The sequence below is a fragment of the Monopterus albus genome, unplaced genomic scaffold (assembly GCF_001952655.1).
Source record: "Monopterus albus unplaced genomic scaffold, M_albus_1.0 scaffold41.1, whole genome shotgun sequence".
Lineage (NCBI taxonomy): Eukaryota > Metazoa > Chordata > Actinopteri > Synbranchiformes > Synbranchidae > Monopterus > Monopterus albus.
The window spans coordinates 2303500-2314464 of NW_018127921.1; the positions used below are offsets into that span (position 1 = coordinate 2303500).

A 10965-nucleotide genomic window follows, 5' to 3' on the forward strand; every position below is an offset into this window, starting at 1 on the left:
GGGAAGGCAATGTGTGAATGAAATTCTTATCTCAGTTTGCATGTGGGGACAACATTGATGCACTTACAAAGAAAAACACGTAAAAACACATTCACATACACAAAGAAATGTTGATTTAAAATTTTTGCTTTATTGTGATCATTTTTGGAAGTCTGGGTTGTTTTTAAGATCTATATAAAGCACAAGACATTCACACTGTTGTTTAGTGTTCTCTGACCAAATACTTCAACATTATCAAAGCTTAACTGCAGATGTTTGGGAGACAGGTAAGTGGAAAAAAGTATTTGGCAGTGTCAGCAGGACAGGTATATTTAGACAGATGAGGTGTACTGGTGAAAGCACAGCCATTCTTCACAGCAAATCTAGATGGAGGAGGAGCATTACCTGTCTACAAGAGCAAACTGAGGTACAGTAACATTATGGGATTCCTTTTTTGCTTCCTCGACAGGCAAGGGAAACTTCAGGTTATGAAAAAGATTAGATTCAAGGCTCCAGCTTTGGACTTGGCATGACACAGGGAATGGAGGTAATTCAGTCCCACTGAGGGGTTGCAGCTGCTTTACTGGCACATTATCACCCACTAAGACATGTAAATTGGAAGGTGATATCTAAAAGCAAGTACATTGCAGTGATTGTAACTAATTGTAGGATTTGTACTACATTTGTGCAGATTTATAGGCCACTTCAAATTCAGCTCAAGGATCCTGCAGCCATAATGTGTTGAGTATTAAACTCTTCTCTTATATGCGTACTGAGCATGGATCAACCGAAAGAGCTACAACAACATTCAGTTAAGAGAGCATAATCAATGACTAAGTAGAGTAAATCCAAACCTTAAATCAGCACACAACACAGTCGTGCAGCAGTAATGGATTACTCGATTTAAAATGAATGAACTTCCATCTGAGAGCAACACATTCAACACATTAACTGTGATCTAGGGAAATGGCTTGTGCTGTTTTGCATTAGCTTGCTAACCCCCACATCAGTGTGTACCTGCATATGTGCCCAGTCTGTGCAGTGTCTTTTGCAAATTCATAATCATAACCTCAAAGAGAGAGCTGCCTTCACTCAGGTACTATACATGAGATGAAAACAGAATGGATTTCTTCTGGCTTTAAATATTCACATTCTACACATCAAGCACTCCACCGACACATCAACTCCAGACAATATTTAAACAATAAACTCATAATGAAATGAAAATAAATCTGATCAATATGAAACTATTTGAATTTCAGAAAATCCCTCAGCCATTTGTCCTGATACAAATGGCTAAAGGTTGACTAGTTTACATCCTTTGTAGGTGGAAGTCAGATCTGGCAATGCTTGAACTAAACTTAATGCAGCCAAAAACATTCATTCCCCTCACATACCAATGCAGATCTAAGATCTGTCTCTGCATGTATCTTCTTATTGCTTTCAAATAGGTTTTTATGGCTGTTCAGACAAGCAGCAGGCAAGCAGAACCTGAGAGTTTTAAAATGACCTCAGCGTGATGACACAATTGTGTGAGCTTTTTCTTTTCATGCTATTACAACCGAAGGTGATACACACTTCCTGACACAAGCAGAGGCTGTCCAGCAATGTGCAAAATTAATCAAAAGCAAGCAAACAAATAAATAAATAAATAAATAAAAGGGGTTTGGTTTTAGCTAAACATTAATGTGCTTCTACGTGGTTTTGAAAAAAAAAAAAGTTAAACTCCCCCCAACAGACACACACAAATAGACACACACACAATTTGCTAAGAGTCTACAGCCATGCTGGGGGTTACACATGCTAGTGGTTTTTAGAGCTAAATAATAAAGTCAGCATGCTAACATGTTTACATAATGCTAACATGCTAATGTTTAGCAGATACAGTATCATTTTTTAATCATGTTCACCATGTTAGAATGTTGGCATGCTAACATTTGCTGATTAGCACTCAACAACTGAGGACGAGGGCAATTACTTTTGCAGGAATGTGGGCATAAATCAAAGTACGAGGAAAATGATGAAAAACTTGACCTAGAGGAAAAGTCAAGGGATATTGCAACTCTCCCACTGTGAACCATTAATGTCTACAGTGTCTGTAATGATAAGCCTGACTCAGGCAGGTTTTTGATGTCATCCCACATCAAAAAACACTCGCACAGGACTGCATCTATCACTCACACCGCATTGGGATCACAAGCCCTGTGTCCATCTTTGCCAAGGAAAAAGTGTGCGCATTGTGTCTGAGGTCTTTAGCTTATCACTGCCCATGAGAGGATTAAATAATGCTACAAAATGATGTTTACTGTCTCTCGCCCTTATACTCCCTCTCTATTCCCTATCTTCATTTCTCACACCCGTTCACTCACACTCCCTCATGCATCATATGCCCTGCAAGTCTAACTGCGTGTCAGCTATTCCTACCTAATGGTAATTTCCACCTCACCACATCACAGAACGGATTATAGGTGAGAAACTGGTAACAGTGACAAGGCACATACACACCTCAGAGCTACATTGTGCCAAAGCAGTTGTATTTGGTGCAACACATCAAATCTACAGCTAAAACACACACTAACAGATAAAAACACATGCTCTCATAAGTGTGCAACATAGTGTCCTAATATCACATTGCATGTGCAGTCAGCCAGCTCAGACAAGTCTATGCATGAGAGGAAAAAGTTCAAAATTCATTCTACATAGTTTCATCTCCTGACAACGCTTTCACAAACAACCTGGTATGCTCTTATTATTCATGAATCCAGTAAAGCTGACATGACTGTGAAATGCACAACATCTTGTTTTTATGCTCCTCTTGAGTCTGGAAGTGTAAAATCTCACATTAAGTCCTGCAGAGTTTTAACACTTACACATATGCAAGCACACAGGACACCTGCACTCCATGGACAGTGCGTATTAGACTCTTAGACTGCATGGACTGGCACATTTGAAGAAACTGCTGTACTTCATCACATAAATGCAACTGAGACAAGAAAAGAGCTGTACTATAAAGAACTGAAGAATAGGTACAGCATGAAAAATATTGGTCTTCGTCCAGACACTTAGGCTGTAACAAGGCTATCTATGCAGTTAAGGATTCAAAACTACTTTATAAAGCACCAAATTAAAGTGCAGTTAAAGCAATGGGTTTTGACTACAGCCCTAAAATGGGCCTGCACATTCTCACTTACCACTGCAGAGAAGTGAATCATCATTATCTTCACAATCCAGGTGATCACTTGAGGGCTGAAAGGGAGAACATATTCCCTAAAATACACCAAAAGATTTCATCCAAGTTGGGAAAAAAAAGTGTGGACCATTATATTCCTGCAGAGTGTGTTATTAGAGATCATCAACTGAATGGTACATGAGAGTCAGTGTATACTATACATATCTATGTGTCTATATCTGCGTGAAAGAGGATGTGGGTGTGTTTGAAAGAATGTAAAAGTGGATGAATGACACAGGCTTGCTTTCCTGGCCAGTGCTGAAGTGCAGAAAAGTTTGGGAAGAGGGGTGGGGGCGAAGCTGCTACAACCTGTTGGCTCAGAGACTGAGAGAGAGAGAAACAGACAGACAGAGACACATACAGGTAGCTGGGGGTTAGTGATGAGCTTTGACCCTGCTGGGAATGCATTGTGACTGCTGTAGTGTATGCATGGCTGTTTATGGGGGTTGCAGATACAGACTTTCACCTCTGGTTAACAGAATAAATGATGGATGATTTTAAAAACTTGGAAATTGTCCACAATCATACTCTAGGTCAAATCTCCCTTGAGTCACGAATGTGAAAATCCACCAAAACTCTCGGCTACACAAAAACCTGAAGACAGGAGATAGCCCATGAATGTGTTTTATATCTTGGTGCAAATACACAAGATACACACTTTACTGATTTGGTGTTGTTCATATCTTTTACAGCTTGTTTGTCTTTGTCAACTATACATTTGTACACCGCCTTTACACAACGTGCTATTTATTATGACAATAGTTTACTTTATGTTAACATCAAATAGTGCCAAACACAACCAAAGTCAATCTACTGAAGCATGAGCACTTGTACTCCTCCCATAATTCTGTATTTAGGGTTTGTATACTTGGACATAAACCCAAACAAAATAGACTATAGAGCAAATACCTTCTCAAAACAGAAAGCAGCGGAAAGAGGATTAACTGGTCCTGTTTTGCAAGCACCTCTCAGTTGGTGTGTGTGTGTGTGTGTGTTTTGTGTCTGTTCTGGGACACTGGGTCTGGCACTAGGTCACCTGAGGAATGCAGTGACCAGTTTAATAGGGTTTAGCCAGCTGTGAGTCTTGACATGCTATAACTCAACACACCCGCTCCTAACGTGCACAATAGCAGGATCTGGCTGAGGTCCAGAGATGCCAGGAGAAGGTGCAGTAATATATGTATGGAATTACATCGATTTAACATCCATTTGAAACAATCAATTACTGCCTCACACACAAAATTAGAGCAGCAGCACAAGTATCTCTATCCGTAATGTATGTAGCAGAGCATGTCAGCGGCAGTGAACACCCAGGGGGTGTACAAAGTGCAGAGCAGCTTTTTTAAAAGACATGTTAATATATATTTTTACTCACTTGGGAATTGTTGAATTTTACATATGACTTTGTGTGTTATATTCATTGTTAAGTGTAATTTGAAATAAAGCATTTATGTTTGGAAAAAGTGGTCATTGTTCTTTAGTTCATTGGGATGTAAGGCTACAGTTAAAGCTAGAAATTAAGTACATGCAGATTTTTCCACTTTTTTGGAGTGACTGGGTGTGATTTGAGTGGACTGGGATGCAATCTGAGTTGAGCTCTGAGCGATAATGAGTGGAGCTGCCTGGTGCGGCTTTGAGCAGGCTAATCGCTCCACTCCTCTCATATGCTCTGGTATGTTGCAGGATTACTACTGTACATTCTCAAGCATGTACATAACTAATTTGATGTGGCTGCATTTGTATGCAGACTAAGACATTATGATTTGTCAAAGACATACTATACATGTAGCTAATTACAAAATTAAATGCACTCCCTTATTGAAACATAGAATTTTCCTATCAAACCTCCTTGATGATGGTGCAGCACTGCAGCACAAATCATTTAAAGTGATGGACTTCGACAGCAAATCTATGTGTGTGAGAGATGGTATTCTGGTGTGAAGTAAAAAGGTGGAATATTCTGGACTGGCCTCAGGGACGTCTGAGCTACATGCTGCCCTGCGATTGACCTGCAACACTATAGGAAAGTTCATGAGGGCACATCAGTCAAGACCACTCTTACTAGACAGTCAAAGGCAAGGAGGTATCTCTGCATCCATCTCTGTTTTTTCCTGATGTTGTGTCAAGAGAATCCCCCTACTGCGGGTGTCAGTGCTGACTGGACTTCACAGTTCGAGAGGAACATAACCTTAACTAACCATATCACACCAACACCTACAGTAACACTGTAAACACTCACCGCATTACAGTCTTGATAGCTTCCTATAAGAGACATTACATCATGGGGGAGTGAGCCTGTCTTTCAGCAGTAGGTGTGATTAGAAATAAAAGGTGTTGTGGACCTGTTGGGGGTTTTCAAGTAGGGAATATTAACCAGCCTTGTTTCAGCTAATTGCACTCCTTCTCCAAGTGGGCCGACAGTACCACCCCCCAACAGAAGGTGTTGGCTCAAAAGTGAGCTACAATTAAATTCACACTGTAGGCTAACCAGAAAACAATCACAGGGAGTGCCGTTAGTGGGAATCAAGGGAAAGAAGCAAAGAAAGAAGGTGAAGAAAGAACTAAGGAGGCAGGGAAAACCAGCAAATGCAAGTTAGTGTAAATTTGCAAAGTCACTGGGGCTTTAAAAAGGAAGGGTGTGTGCGTTGGCTTATTGTGGCTGGGAATAAACACAGAACAGTGGCGGTTACAACTGGTATAGCTCTCTAGGCAAACTCCCCAGCAACACAAAATCACCATTCTGCTAACTGGATGTTTTATTCAGACATTTGGAGCAACACAAATACATCATTGTAGCATTTATAATTATATTAATATAGAACATGCAAACAAAGTCATCAGTCAGCTGCAAGGTGATAATGCTAACCGCTGCACCACCGTGCTGTCATTTGTATTACTGTACAATGTTATAGGTGCAGTAGATTCGCCCAACAAGGTTAACTGACCCAGACAACATCGCTGACTTGACATGCAAATATCATGCCAAAGTCCCTACCATTCTGAGATTTTTTGTGCACTTGCCCCCCGCCTGATGCCGCCCTGGGTGGGTGCCCATGTCGGAAATACCTAAATCAGCATCTGATACTGAAGGCAAACAAATAAAAAAATGTGTGCACAGGTACAGATGTGTCAAAATTTGAGTGTAAATGTTTGTCATTCACTAGGAATCCCATGGACTGGCTTTACTGACAGCCCAATAAAATATCAGTCAGAGGTAATTATATTTTATCTTAACTGGGAGTTAAGCTCTTCTCCCCCATCTTTATACCCCACAAAATGCAGACATATTTTCGTAACAGTTTCTGTTTATTAGAAGTCAGTTCCATAACTACTAATATGATGTAAGAAATTGAGGTACAAGTGAACATAATTACTTCTTAATATATCGCTTGGAAGAGCCTTGATCATTCACTATTCATGCCTTAAGGAGCTTCTACTTCTAATTTGATAAAAAGCAGATTTAATACATTTCTGACATCTTCATTTCTCCACTACCTTCTTTTTTGCTCCACTAGTTTCATCACAAAAGTTATGAAAATCAAACACTGCTTTACTGTAGCTGCTGGTTGTAAGACTCTCCATTAATTGTATGATTTCTCACATGACACTTTAATTATGTAAAGTTGAGGCTTTAAGTTGAAATTCAGAACTGAGTAATTGTTTCTACTGTGTGTAATTGGAGGGTACATTACTGTAATATTATTAGCTTGAGCGCAAAATGAAGTTGGTAGTGTCTTTTTCTGAAATGTATTTGCATCTCCAAGCTGAACTTTGATCACCTACACTTTGAAACACTTAACAATTACATTTTCAGAACCACAACATGTCACCTACTGCTGTACCGTGAAATCAGCCTCGAAAGTTTGCTTTCACACACACTGGCATTTCATTTGCTTTCCTGCCTCCTTCTGTGGGGCATTAATGTAACTATTGACAGACTGACAGCATGAGATGTGCATCTGGAAGATTTGATGCTTGTGTCAGTTTTTTGTTTAATGCTGTCAGAGTTGGCACATTTGTTGATGTTTCACACCGGGAAGATAGGCAGTATTTCTCTGGCCAGAGGCAAATGCTATTCTGACTCACATCCATAAACTGTACAAGCTGGGCAGAGGGCCCACTGCTGCCAACTACAAAAGGCCTTCTCTGTGCCAAGCCTTTTAGCAGTATAAGCATACACACAGCACGTGCACACCTGCACACACACAGAACAGAGATACACATAGACAGTAAGCAACAGTGTGCACAAAACAGAAACAGATGAAAGCATGTTGGATGCACACACACCCATACCCTTTGTATACACACAGAGTGCTCTTACAGGCAGTTTTTGTCATGATAAATTCATTTCATGAACCATGTGACTTCCCGCCTCCGACTGAGATACGAGCTGTCATGGCAACAGATGACAACAGCGGTTGCAGCATCAAGGATGGTTTGTTGGGACAAGCGGCACCATAGCAGAGAATTGAGATGCAGCAGAAGTCTGCGCTGAAAGAATTAGTCATGAGTGTGTGTCCAATTACCACTCTGAAGCCAACAAAGGATATCAAAATAATGAACAAAACCAGTTCTCTTCACTGTGCTTAAGAAGACATGATGCCACAGTAAATCCATTTTTCAACACAAACAGAAAACTAAAGAATCGTGTAGAAATGTGAGTCAATACCTCACACAAAAAAGTACTCTCAGCTGTGGAGTTTTCCTTACATTTGAGGCTTCCACCTTAACAGTAACAAAAGCTATGGTTCATTTTTACACTTTGAAGGTCAGAGATTGAACTCAGTGTATAATTACAAACCTCAGATTGTACAGAGTGAAGGTAGTAAATAATGCCATGATTATATAGATTACAATGAGATGTAAAGCAGTAATTGTATTAATTATAGCCACATAAAATTATGACTGAATAACAAATAATACTGCTATTTAAAATGCTGTAAGTGTAGATTCTGTAGCTATGAGCATAGTTTATAAACTATGTTGTGAATATAGGTTACTGTAGCTCCACAGAGCTAAGACATTGCATTTGATTTGGAAAAATGGTTGACATGCATGTGGAATTTTTAGGAACTAGACAACTCCAGAAGGTCAAAGGGCAGCAGGTGCTGTCATTCAACTTCTGAACCTTTAAGAGAGCACAGAGAAGTGAAAGAGGGAGTGAGGTATTTTGTCTGTTAAAAAAAAAAGCACCACTAGTGGATGTATGTTTCCACCTGCATGAGCATCTGTCACTCAGAAAACTTTCACCACTGACAGAAATGCTGTAATCACCTTCGAACCGCAGCTCAGTGCATAAGAGGAATCCTCAAGAATCAACCTACAGGAAGTCCTGCCTGGATTCCAATCATCACTCTGTGTTTGCATAGCTCCAACACTCACACAGGATTTGACTGAACTTGTTTAAATAGCATCTAGAGAGAATTTTACTGTGCATATATGATGAAGATTTGCTCAAGGGGGAAACAAAAACTTTCAGTAGTTCAAAAATGAAAGATTAACACTGTGAGTGTATGTGTGCACCTTCATTCATCTAAGGGTTTACAGTAGTTATTTTACATAATTTAACAGCCGCTGTGCCTGCCTGCATGCATCCATCCTACAGACACAGAGAGACTCCTCTCACTTGGCAGTCCAAATGTCTGGCTACAAAGCACAAACAACAGAGAGGTTAAGCTACTGACTTGTATATCCAGGTGTTTCTGTGAAATGATACTGCTCGGTAATAGCAGTGGAATTTTGACTAAACTCTGCCAATTAAACTTGATCTGTTAGAAAGTAGACAGGCAAAGTAGACAGAACTGACAGTTAGTTGATGTGAATACCTTACAGAGAAAATCTCTGTAATTCATCTAGCATGAAATTGGACAAAACTTTTCTATACACAAAATTTAAATTAAGCACTTGTTTATGAACAAAACCTTTCAGTTTTTCCTTTCAGGGTTTCAGTTCTGCATGTTAAACAGCTTTTTTCCCCCCAGTAGTTCACACATTCCCCAGCAAACCCAGAGGTCGACTTCATACTGATTCCTTAAAAAAAAAAAAACACAATATGTATAAAATCCAGTGAGATTCAGTTACAAAGGTTACTGTGCTGAAGGAGTTTACTGCTAGCATTTTGATTCAGTGCCTTTTCTGCACAACTAAACCTAATCCAGCTTTACTGAGCAGAGCAGAACTGGATTTAACTGAGCACACAGAGCAGGACTGTGAAGGACAGTACAGAGTGTACTCAGGTGTTCAGAATACATCACATTAGTACTGGCACTGCTGAATTTTACAGTGACAATAGCCAACAATATGATTTTTAGAAGATATTTATGTTGACTGTGGAAAAAAGCATTTATCAGTGTGCTAGCTGCATATTAACATCACTAGCTATCAAACATACTACACATGTTATAGGAATATGACAGTATGACAGGATAAAGTTGGTGACACTCGATACTTTTGATTAGGGTTCGAGCAACATGCTGATGTAATTGATTATGGCAGTTTGGGTGGAAACAGTTTTTCATCTGATGTTCTGAATATCTGGTTAGTTCATGACATGAATGAGAACTGATCATGCATTCACTCACCCTTAACTTTAACCTTTACCAGGATCTGAGCTCATATCTGACAACCCTGTATATACCATATAGATATAAATGCTCTCCCTCCACCAGTCAGGCAGTGAAATGTATCTTCTTGTGTTGTACAAGACTGTATATTGGCCACAGATGAGAGATGACAAACACACACACACACACACACACACACACACACAAGCAAAGAGAAGTCTGCTGTATATCAGCTCAGAACAGGTCACTGGAGCTCTGCAGAAACGTTAACTGAAATGGAAAATGGCCAGGAGAACGGACGTCTGCTCTCAACACAGCTGCTTCATGTGCAATATACAAAAGCAAGTATTTACATAAAATTCAGGTCATTTTTGCATATAAACATGACAGGGAACAGAGATGTGAAGAGGTAAATATGGTTCATCAGTGTGAGAGAAAAGAAACAGAAGCATAATTCCTAACATTATCTGTGACCTGTCTGTGTTGTTGTTCCTAATGTTCAGATTGTATGGACACACCAAAATTAAGGTAAACACAAAGACATATGCACCCTTTCTTATCCATCATACATCAAGCTGTTGCTCACTGAGCTCCACAAACCCTGAGTAGCTGACAAGTAACTCAAAAAATCATTAGCGCTTGAACATATGGCCAGGTAAAAGATTTCAAAGTGGGGACACCTGGGGGTTTTCACAGCCGTCACATAACCTTTGTCCTCGTAACCCACCTCTCCTCCCTCTGCTGTGATTGTCTATTTTGACTCCTCTCCTCTACCATGTGCCCTTCAAAATGTCCCCCTTTGGTCTAATTTAATATGCATGGAACAGCTGGGGGTACATGGACAGCAATTTGTTGGATAGCTGGAGTCTAAACCTCCTCAGAATGCTATGAAGAAGAACATTTTACTGGATCACACAATTTCATGGGAAATGAACTGTGGGTGTACAAAGCAACAACTTTTGGGGAATGAAAGCTTGGGAAAAAGAGGCAGTAGCAGGAGGGAGGACAGTGTAATGAGAATACCATGGAGAGTGACAGAGAAATGGAATAGGCTTCAGGAAAATACATAAAAAGAAATGAATGACTGACAACGTGAAATACAAAGATCCCAAACTGAAAAGGGGAGCATGAAAGAAGGAGAAAGAATGTGCCAAAAAGGAAGGTTATTGCTAGCACATGGTGCGTCTGTAACCT

At 39.9% G+C, this 10965-nt stretch overlaps 1 protein-coding gene across 1 annotated transcript in view; it reads right to left on the minus strand.

Moving 5' to 3' along the window:
- col7a1l (collagen type VII alpha 1-like) overlaps positions 1-10965 on the minus strand; it is a 53077-nt gene that overhangs the window by 41629 nt on the left and 483 nt on the right. The window contains exon 2 of the mRNA XM_020599438.1: positions 3171-3225. The gene's annotated coding sequence lies outside the window, so the exon portion shown is untranslated. The remainder of the gene's footprint in view (positions 1-3170; positions 3226-10965) is intronic.